Source organism: Tenrec ecaudatus, chromosome 3 (assembly GCF_050624435.1).
Source record: "Tenrec ecaudatus isolate mTenEca1 chromosome 3, mTenEca1.hap1, whole genome shotgun sequence".
NCBI classification, from domain to species: Eukaryota; Metazoa; Chordata; class Mammalia; order Afrosoricida; family Tenrecidae; genus Tenrec; species Tenrec ecaudatus.
In genome coordinates this window covers 39,144,990-39,156,124 of record NC_134532.1, presented here as the reverse complement: position 1 = coordinate 39,156,124, position 11,135 = coordinate 39,144,990, and positions in this window count along the sequence as shown.

The following is an 11,135-nucleotide window of genomic DNA, read 5'->3' as shown; positions in this document are numbered from 1 at the left end:
TCACAGGGAAAGAAACTCAACTATGATGCACATACCGGCTTGGGAAGAACTGAATGAAATCATACTAAGTGAAGTAAGTCAGGCACAAAAGGACAAGTAAAACATGATCTCGCTGAGGCAAATATTTTAAAAAATGTTAAAGTGGCATAGGGGAAAGAGTTACTATATACTAACATTTTTGGGTTGACTGTGTAATATGGCAGAGACCAGATCAAAACCAGGGATGCACACAGTAGACAACTGGGGAGGAGGTGGGGAAAGAAAAATAAAAGGATGAATATAAGGAAGAAAAGGTGAGCTGGGGCATGGGGCACTAACCCACCCAATGGGAGTGTATTGTTTATATCTCCACAGGGAAAGTGGGACCAGACTTCCACCCAGTGCCGCAAGGTGTGAATGCAACATTCCGGCGTGGAGTAGGGAACCAGTGGAGAGGTCTGGGAGGCTGGCCCCAACACCAGAAATTTAGTGGATTCCTGCCCCTCCCCCAAGAAGAATTTGTTTCAAAGGACGACATTGATTCTACAGCTCGGGCAGAGGGATATATCGGATCAGAGCACACGGGCGCAGATGAAGGGGAGGAGGAGAGAGTGGAGCACAGCCTTGCCCACCAGGCCGTGAGGATGATGTTCCTGATTAGAGCAGCCAGTCCACAGAGAGGACAACATGGCCCGCACTATAAGACATGATACTCCTCAGTGACCAATGGCGCTACAGGGGAAAGCACCAGAGACACAGTGTGCAGGTTGCACCTGACCTGATCCCACCACACCGAGGCAAATCACTGGGGGAGTTCAGCGGAACAGCAAGGGAATGGAGTGGCAAGGTCCCCAGGGAATGCTGAAAGTGGATTTGGGGCCAGGGCGTGGTGCCCACACAGACTGGAATGGAAAACACTCCTAAAGGCCAACAAACGAACCTTGAACTAACTACAAGCTTTTCTATCTTGATGTGTTTTGTTTTGTTCTTTGTCAGTGGTTTGTTGTTTTGTTGTCTGGCTGTATACTCTTGCTTTGTTTTCCTCTGTCTTATTTTTGTGCATGTTATTATCTCCACAGGTTTGTCTACATAAGACAGGCTGGATGAACTATCTGGAGGAAAAACAAAGGGACCGACAGTTCTGGGGGTACCTGGGATAGGGGGAGGTTGGGCGTAAAGAACTGGTGTTAACAAACCCAGGGACAAGCGAACAACATGGGATCCGAATTGGTGGCGAGGTGGGGATTGGCTGGCCTGGTAGGGAATGATAAGGGCAAGGTTACTTAAAGAAGAGGTATAGCTGTAACCCAGGTGGGGATGGAGCATGATAGTGGGGCAGGAGGAAAGTCAAGGGAAATAGAGGAAAGAACTAGGAGGCAAAGTGCATTTATAGAGGTCTAGACAAAGACATGTACATGCAAATATATATATGAGGATTGGGAAATAGATCTATGTGTCTATATTTGTAGGTTTAGTATTAAGGTGGCAGAAGGACCTTGGGCTTCTACTGAAGCACTCCCTAATACATGAATAATTTCTTCTATTAAATTGTCACTCTATGATCCTCACCCTCCCAACACAATTGCTGAAGCCAAAGCAGTTGAACAAGTAAATATGAAGAAAGTTGATGGTGCCCGGCTATCAAAAGAGATAGCATCTGGGGTCTTAAAGCCTTGAAGGTGAACAAGTGGCCATCTAGCTCAGAAGCAACAAAGCCCACATGGAAGAGCACATCAGCTTGTGTGATCACATGGTCCCGAAAGGATCAGTTTTAAGGTATCAAAGAACAAAAAATCATATCATTGGTTGCACAGCTCCATGATACGATTGTCGAGGACAAACGGGTGCATAAGCAAACGTGGCGAAGGAAGCTGATGTTACCTGGCTATCGAAAGAGATAGTGTCTGGGGTCTTAAAGGCTTGAAGGTGAACAAGCGGCCATCTAGCTCAGAAGCAATAAAGCCCACACGGAAGAAGCACACCAGCTTGTGTGATCACGAGGTGCCAAAGGGATCAGGAATAAGGCATCATCATCAAAAAACAAAAAAACTTAACATCGTGAATGAAGGGGAAAGTGTAGAGTGGAGACCCAAAGCCCATTTGTCGGCCACTGGAGATCCCCTCACAGAGGAGTCTAGGGGAGGAGATGAGTCAGTCAGGGTGCGATGTAGCACCAATGAAGTATACAACTTTCCTCCAGTTCCTAAATGCTTCCTCCACCCCACCCCACAACTATCATGATCCGAAATCTACCTTGGTAGAGCAGAGGTTGTACACTGGTGCATATAGGAGCTGGAGGCACAGGGAATCCAGGGTGGATGATACCTTCAGGACCAGGAGTGTGAGGGGTGATACTGGGAGGGAAGAGGGTGAGTAGGCTGGAAAGGGGAAACCGATTACAAGGATCTACATGTGACCTCCTCCCTGGGGGACAGACAATAGAAAAGGGGTGAAGGGAGACACTGGATAGGGCAAGATATGACAAAATAATAATTTAAAAATTATTAAGAGCTCATGAGGTAGGGGTAGCAGGGAGGGAGGGGAAAAAAGAGGATCTGATGCAAAGGGCTTAAATGGAGAGCAAATGCTTTGAAAATGATGAGGACAAAGAATGTACAGATGTGCTTTATACAATTGATGTATGTATACATATGAATTGTGATAAGAATTGTATGAGTCCCTAATAAAATGTTAAAAAAAGAAAATAATCTAAGAAGTTGTCCTAAATGTAGAAGAGCACGGAAATAATATTTGTGAAAGCCTTATTAATTCCCTGTAGTATGCAGATGCCTTAATACTGCATGCCATAAGGTAGTGTGACTTGAAAAACGTACTGATGAAGATCAGAGACTGGTGCCTTAACTACAGAATACAGCTCGATGAAAGAAAACCAAAATCCTCACTATAGGACCAATACAAATTACCATGAAAAATGGAGATATGATTGAAGTTGTCAAGGATTTCATTTCACTTGGACCTCAATCAATATACACAGAAGCCATAGACAAGTGATGCGTTTCCCTGGGCATATTTGTTTCCCAGGACCTCTTTAAACATTTAAAAAGCATTGTCTATTTGAGAACTAATATTTACCAGATCCAAGCTATTTTATTTTTAATTGTCTCATATGCCACTGAAAGTTGAAAAATGAATGTTTAAAAGTAAAATGATGCATTTTAATTATAGTGCTAGTGAAGAATTTTATAGTTTGATGCACTGTCAATTGTAGCTTAGAAGTTGTACAATTATAATGCTTGTCATAAATGGATACTATGAAAATTTCATTTTAAGTATATTAGACATTTGTTGAGATATCTGTCCATTAAAGGACATCATGCTTGATAAAGCAAAATATTGAAAAAAGGATGAACTTCAACAATATAGTACATCACAGTAACTGCAACTAAGAGCTCAAACTTGACAACTGTGAGAAGGAAGCAGGACCCATATGTGTTTCATTCTTTTTTTTCCTAACATTTCTATGAGAGTGACATGATTTAATTTGACTTAAACAGCAAAATGCAATGCCAATAACAAACATTTTGCTCGATGGTTAGTTAATTAAATTTTTCCCTTTACATATTGGCACCTGATAAGGATACCTTTTAATACCACTTTCATTTAATAATATGCTGCAAGTCTTTATGGCAGTTATTGATCAACAAGTGTCTAATAAAAGCTGAAAATGGTAGCAAAGATGTAAAACTATAATTGGAGATGGTATCACTCTAAACATGGACAATCCAAGGCCCTACAAGAAATCATTGCATCCAAATGAAATGTTCAGCAATTTCACAGGCCATAGGTCAATATAGAAAGTCCATTTGGATTCCGTGTACCAACAGAGAACGCTCTGGAAAGGAAATCAAGAAAATAATACCATTTACAAGAGCCACCTATAAGATAAAATGGAAAAACCCTGGGCAGAAAAACAAACATCTGTACAAAGAAAACTTTAAAAACACTACTACAGGATACCATAAGACATAAATTGAAAAATTAGCCATACTCTTTAATAGGGAATTTTACTTTGTGAAAATATCAAACACACCACAAGTGATCTCTAATTATAATGCAATTCTGATTCAGATCCCAGCATCTTTCTGAAAAGTTGAAAAAGAAAGGGAAGAGATTCTATGCCTAGAAGCTCTGATGGTGTAGTGGATTATACAATGGGCTACTAACTGCATGGTCCTCAGTTAAAAACTGCCAGCTACTCTTTCGGAGTAAGATGATCCTGAAAAATTTTACGATCTCAGAAATCCAAAACGGCCAGTTAGCCCTTGTCCAATAGCAGTGGTTCTCAGCCTTTCAAATGCCATGACCCTTTCATACAGTTCCTCATGTTATGTTGTGGAGAACCCACACCATAAAATTATTTTCTTTGCTACTTCATAAATGTAATTTTGCTACTGTTAAGAATTGTAATATAAATATCTGATATGCAGGATGCATTTTCTTTGTTACAAATTGAACATAATGAAAGCATAGTGATTAATCACAAAAACAATATGTAATTATGTATTGTGAAATATTTATTTCTGATTACAAATAAATGAAATTTTGTCTTGAAGCATGGTGTAGCATGGTTAACAGTCTTTAATATAATGACAATAAACTGCATTGTTACATTTTGCGACTGTATGCATAAAAAGCCAGCGTCCATGCAAATGCTGAGAAACCTTCTTTCTCACCAGATCAGAAGTTCTCAGTCTTTGCAAGAGCACAACGAAGTCTACTTTGGTATTTAGACTTGATAACAAAAAAGCTGGAAAGCCCTGTTTCACAGATATGTTGTTGGAAATGGAAGAAGATGCAACACAGTCTCAGATAGGTATATGACTGCCAACACTTGATCCAGAATTTTGTAACTGGCATTGTAGCAAAATCAGTTTGTGCTGCCTCACTGTTAATGAGTTCAATGAACACCTCTTGAACTGTCTCCGGAGCATCTTCAACTTTGACTGTGAATGGGTGTCTAGCAAGTGCAAATGGAATGTCAGGTAGATTTGGAAAGTACAATGAAATTTTATCTGCAAGCATGTGCAAGTGTTCTTTCATAGGAATGATCATCGTCATTCTTTTGTCTGGTTCAATGTCATGTTCCTCAAAAAAAGCAGATAAGTTAGGCAACATATAAATTTTATTTTCATCCTTTTTTTTGTGCCAAAGCTAAAGTTTCATTTGGAATGATCAGATCTTTTTAGAAAATCAAGTCATGTTGCATTTGTTCCTCACAGTGATCAATTTAACTCATTCAAGATGGAAAATGTGTCAACCAAGTAAGCTATTTTCTGTAGTTTACTTTGATCGCTGAAAAGTGCTTTGAACTGCGTTGTTGCCTTATGATTTTAAAATGCTTTGAGTTCATCACAAAGCTCAAAAACACGTTTTAAAACGTTTACTCTTAACAACCATCTTACTTCCGTGTGAAATAGCAGAGCATTATTGTGCTCATCCATCTCGTTCTGCAGTTGCAGTCAACTGTTTAAAGTGTTCGCCTTTACAAAATTGACAGAACTTATGACACTATTCATTATTTCTTGTAACTCTTGTGGAAGCATCTTCATTGCTAATATTTGCCGATGAATCATACAGTGAATTCCGTTGACTTTTAGTGACTCAGTACCAAACGTTGAAATGCAGGTAGGCATCCTAGCATAGCTGGAGCACCATCTGAGTAAACTCCATAAACTTTTCCCAAGAGATCTTATGCTCTTTCAGAAATGAACCAACTGTGTCAAATACATCATCTGCAGTAGTTGTCATTTCAAGAGGTTTGCAAAAAAGAAACTCTTCTTTAAAGTTGCCATCATTAACATACCTCAGGTAAACCAGTAACTGGGAACAGGTTGCAATGTCTGTAGATTCATCAAACTGGATGCTAAATATTGGAAGTGACTGGATGCTAAATATTGGAAGTGGAGCAGATTTAATTTCTGGGATGACCTGATCAAGGATATCAGCAAACTGTCACCTATTCTTCTGCGGACAGTATCATTAGATAAGGAAATTGAACTCAATTTCATAACAAGTTTGTCTCCAATCATAACTCAAACAATGACTTTGGTCACTTGCAACAATAAATCCTCAGCAATGGTGTGAGGTTTCATAGCTCTGGCAACTCTGAGTGCCACCAAGTATGAAGCTTCATTGGCTGTTAACGTTTGGTTTGTGGTTTTGCCACCAGTGTCAAGTCTGGCTTTCTTGAGTCCATGAGCTTTGCTTCTAAAATAGTTGGTATAATTGTTGGCAAACTCAGATGCTTGCTAACAAAATAGCGTTATAGTTTCTTTGGCTTCATATATTCAGCTGATAGAACTTCACAACAAATAACACATTGTGATTCCTCAATTCCTGCTGTAAATATTGAGATAAATACATACTGTAAAAAATCCTCGCTATATTTTATTTTGTTAACATTCTTCTCTACATGATTCATTGTCACGGCATGGTTTTCTAATGAAAATAATATAAAACAATCGCTTTAATAATACAAAAGGTGATACATGGCACAGTTCAGTCAATAGAGTTCGTTAAAGTTTCCTGTGATTTACCATTCTGTGGTTTTGGTTTGTTTGTGTTTTTTTACATACCTGTTACTCTCACAAGGGAGAAGTATTCATATCAACCATAGCTGAACTTAACAAGACCAATCAGCGTCAGGATTAAGTTGCCATGGTACAGATATCCACATATTTTTGCAGTAGTTGATGATTTCACGGTACAGGATGTTACATTTACCCAATAATTATAATTCATGAAGTGTCGTTTTACCTCCAATACTGCTGCTTTCAACACAGTAGCTGCTTTTAGCAGAGTAGCTAACTGCTTGCAACAAAGCAACTGAGCTCTACAGAGTAGCTGCTCTCTACACATGTGTTACTGGTCCGCTTAAGCACATTATGGTGCCAACCCTTTCACATACACTTGTATTTGTATGGGGTAGGCGCGATGATGTCATCACACCAGTTACCCATATGTGGGTGTATCTGCATGTGGGCATACTCACCTGGAGATGGATGGAGGAGTGGTGTCTTGATTTCTAAGACCATTGGAAAATGTGTTTTCTGTTGATCTTAGGTGATCACTGTGAAAGGGTTGTGCTAGTCTGGGCACTTTAGAGAAACAAATCTACAGAAATTCATGTATAAGAGAGAGTTTTATATAAAGGTTAAGTGCACAGCAAGAAAACATCCCAATCCAGTGCTACCCAAGCCCACAAGTCCAAGATTAACCCATATGTATGACACCAATCCATAAAGTCCTATATCTCACAAAAGACATGCAATAGCACTGACTGAAGGAGGAAAGCCAAATCAGTGGACCTGTAAGCATCTCAGAGCTGGCGGGGGTCTCCAAACGGCTGCTCCAGCACCCAGGGCTGCACTGGAGTAGGTCTATGTGACTTCTCCTAGGGGATGTCTTGCAGGAAGTGAGCCTTGCGAGCTGAAACAGGGAACTGGCCAAGGCAGCTGCACCCTAGTCCGACTATCGCAAAGCAAGAGACCCAACAACTAGAAAGGTGAGGATCATCGAGCCATTTATCCTTCAGCCCCTCATTTAACCCCACATGTGTTTACCAGACATGTTGGCACGAGTAAATACCTCAAATGTCGTTCACCCATCCCCCCCCCCCCCCCCACCAAGTGGTCTTGAACCATAGGTTGAGAACCAGAGCCTTTTAGAGTTTCTAATATTCTTAAGTGACTGGACAGCAGTGAGTTGGGTGTTTGGGGTCCAGCCTCTATACCTGCAACTGAGATAGACCCAAGGAAACAAGGACAATCACAATGAGCCATGTGATCAAGAGAAGCATCTCCACACTATCATGTCTGAATCACTAAGGCACTCTCCTCTGAAAACGTCTCAGAATAGACTCACTGTGTTTTGATTTTTCTAAATGTAAATCAACCAGATATTAGGGAAGAGGCTGGAAAGGATGTATTTCTATATAAGCCAATGGTCACACAACATAAAATGCTTCATAAAGCAAAGGCAGGTAAACCACTCAAGAGAGATTTGAAAACAGTTTCGCTTTGCAAATTAATGGATTGAAACCTGAGGGCACAGACATGAATGACCCAGCAAACTGTAGTGAAGAGAAATCATTGTCTACTCCAATGAGGCCATCCCTGCACTCTACCCCTGGTCTTTCCAGTTTTCCACCTCACCACTTTTTTGCACTTATTTCATGGAATATAATTGTTTTCCTCTTTTCACAACTTTTTACCTTACTCTACTATTTTCTTTCTAAAGCTTTACAGCAATCTTCTTCTTGTTCTTGTTCTTGTTGTTGTTGTTGTTGTTCTTCTACTACTACTACTACCACTACTACTGCTGCTGCTGCTTCATCTTCTTTTTCTTTTAAATTAAGAGAAAATAGAATGATTCCTACTGAAATTCCTGCTAAATCTGTTGCTAAAATCCAAATTTTGTTTTAACAAAATAAACTAAAAAACACAGCAGACCATCCTATTTGTGCTCTCACTTGAACCTGCTCCTGCAACCTGGGCCTGTGCTATTTGGGCCTGAGCACACCCATTGCCCCAAATTCCCTTCAGTCCAACCCCACCCCTGTGTTGCAGAGTGGTTTGTGTGGGAATTCACATTGACGTCTCTCTCTGTGTCTTCTTGCACAGCCATACACAGCTGGATCCTCAGTGGTCACAGAACTCAGGTGCAGGGAGAACTGGTTCTTGGATGTGTCTGGGTTGCTGACTAGATCTCTGAGATTTGGTGTGTATTCGCTAAACCACTCTGACCTGTAGAAGCTCCTTCCCATCCACTCACAGCCTCTCTCAGGGCTGCCTGATCTGCTCCCATGTGGCACTGGTGCTGGAGACTGAGTCCCCAGTAATGGTGCAGATGAGAGTGAGGTACTGTGATGGTCTCACCACCTCAGGGCCTGACTACTAAAGCTGCACCTGGGACAGGACACCAGGAGTCTTAGGAAACAAGCTTTGAATATCCCATCTGTCCTTAAATCTGCTGTGACCTAGTGCATCTCCCTGCCACTGACCCGATGGGAGACCTAGGACCATCAAAACGAGGAAGCGGATGGAGACAGACATTTCTGTATCAAAGTCTCCCTGGCTCAGCAGACTCTGGAATTCTGGTTCCAGAGGAGAATCTTGAGGGGAGTGAAGGTGGGTGTTCATATCATTTGAGAAAATAAACCACACCAGTCTTCTGCTGGTGCTAATGGACAGGGGTCACAGCTCCACAAGGAAGCTTCTCCAGAGCTGGTCCTTGAAGCAAGTTGGATGGCAAAAATATGTCAGAAATGTGAGTGAGGTGGCCCACAGGCATACACTGAATTTTTACCCTGCCCAGATCCCAATATTTGCAATCACAAAATTATCAGGGTTCCATTGTATATGAATTGTTTGATTTGAACACACGCATCCACTAATGTATGCATTACTGTATTCATTGTGAGTTCTGAGAGCTATGAAGACACCAGACAGTCTTCTGCACGGAGGGAAAATCAGTAAACCAAGCAAGAAACGAATGAGCTAAGAAACGAATGATCTCGTCCTCAAACTAAGCCCACTGCGAGTGCACCTATCCTGTCTCATGGGAACCTTATAAGACTGATTATAAATGTTCATGAGAACTTCTTTGACCATAAATACTTACAGGAAAAGACAACCTCATCTTACTCGGGAGGCACAGTGGGCTGGTTTACAGTGAGCAATCCAATACTTATCCCACTGTGTCACCATATCTTCATATATCTCTACACCAAGAAGCCCGTATAAAGGGCTTTATAAATGTCACATTGAGAAGCCAAGTGGTGATTTTTTAATACTATTATGTGACTATGAGCTCTGGGCTCTGAATAAGGGGGGCCATATCCAAAATTATGGCCATTCACTTACCTTTTGGAAAAGAATGTCGAAAGCACCACAAACTGGGCTATCAATATAACAAACATCTGTTTTGAGGGAAATACAGCCAAGGAATACCTTAGAAGGAAGGATGATGAGACTTTGTTTCATGTAATTTGGACAGGCTATCATGACACCAGTCTGTTGAGAAAGACATCATCCACGATAAAGCATGGATCAGTGAAGAAGAAGGTGATGGATTGATACAGTGACTCTAACAATAAGCTTAAAAATATTCGTTATGGTTATGGTACTGAACTAGGCATGATTTAGTTCAGTTTTACATTGAATCACTTAGCATTGCAATTGTCTCTGTGGCACATAACATCATCAAAACAAATGAAAAGACACAATGTTCTTCCCAGATTGAATGACAGTGCTGGGGGAATGGGTATATGTTTTCTTTTCCTTAGAAAAGGAAATATGTAACAGAATACACTATAACTGTTCTTACGTTGAAGTTCCCTGTACCTTCATTAGTTATTGGTTGCAAAAGTCTTATCTACATATTTATAGAACATTAAGCATCCAAGGTTGTTTGGGTGCAAAAACAGTTAAAGACTCGTATTGACCCTACATGAAAGAGAACTGTCTGAAAGGATTTTCTTTTCTGTAATAATAATTGGATAACCATATCAGGTCTTTAACCAACTGAATTGCCAAGGTTTTGAACTGTCTACCTTTTGGCTAGAAGTTGAGCATTTAATTATGCTCACATAGTTCTGTGTTTCAGGTTCACCTACGTACAATTTATATGCATCTATTTTTACTTTCTACAGGTGAACATTTCTGTGCACGATGACTGGTCTTAAGACATTAAGTAGAGTTCTTCAATGCAAGTACTGTTACTATTATATGTTCCTTGAGTATTTACTATGGGATTCTGTCCTAGGCATTGTGTGATTTTAATAGTAACCCTGGGCACCATCTTCAGTGCCAGATACACCTCCCAGAGTTGTACAAACTAAGAGTGGCTACTATAATAGCCAAATACCCCATAAAACATATCAAGGAATTGGCGCATTTGGGATATGGTGTGGCAGTTTCATAATCTCTTGTCAACTTGGGAAGGGATGGAGTCTAGCCTATCAATCAGGTCACAGCTTGATGACTTCATGTGGAGGTGCAAAGGAGATAAATAGCTCACTGGAAGCCAGACCCAGATAGAATCTCTACCTGTTGAAATATTCCTGTTTACAAAGCAACATGGTGCTACACTGATAATAGCCAGAGCCCTGACACTGGAGAGGCAATGTGAAGACC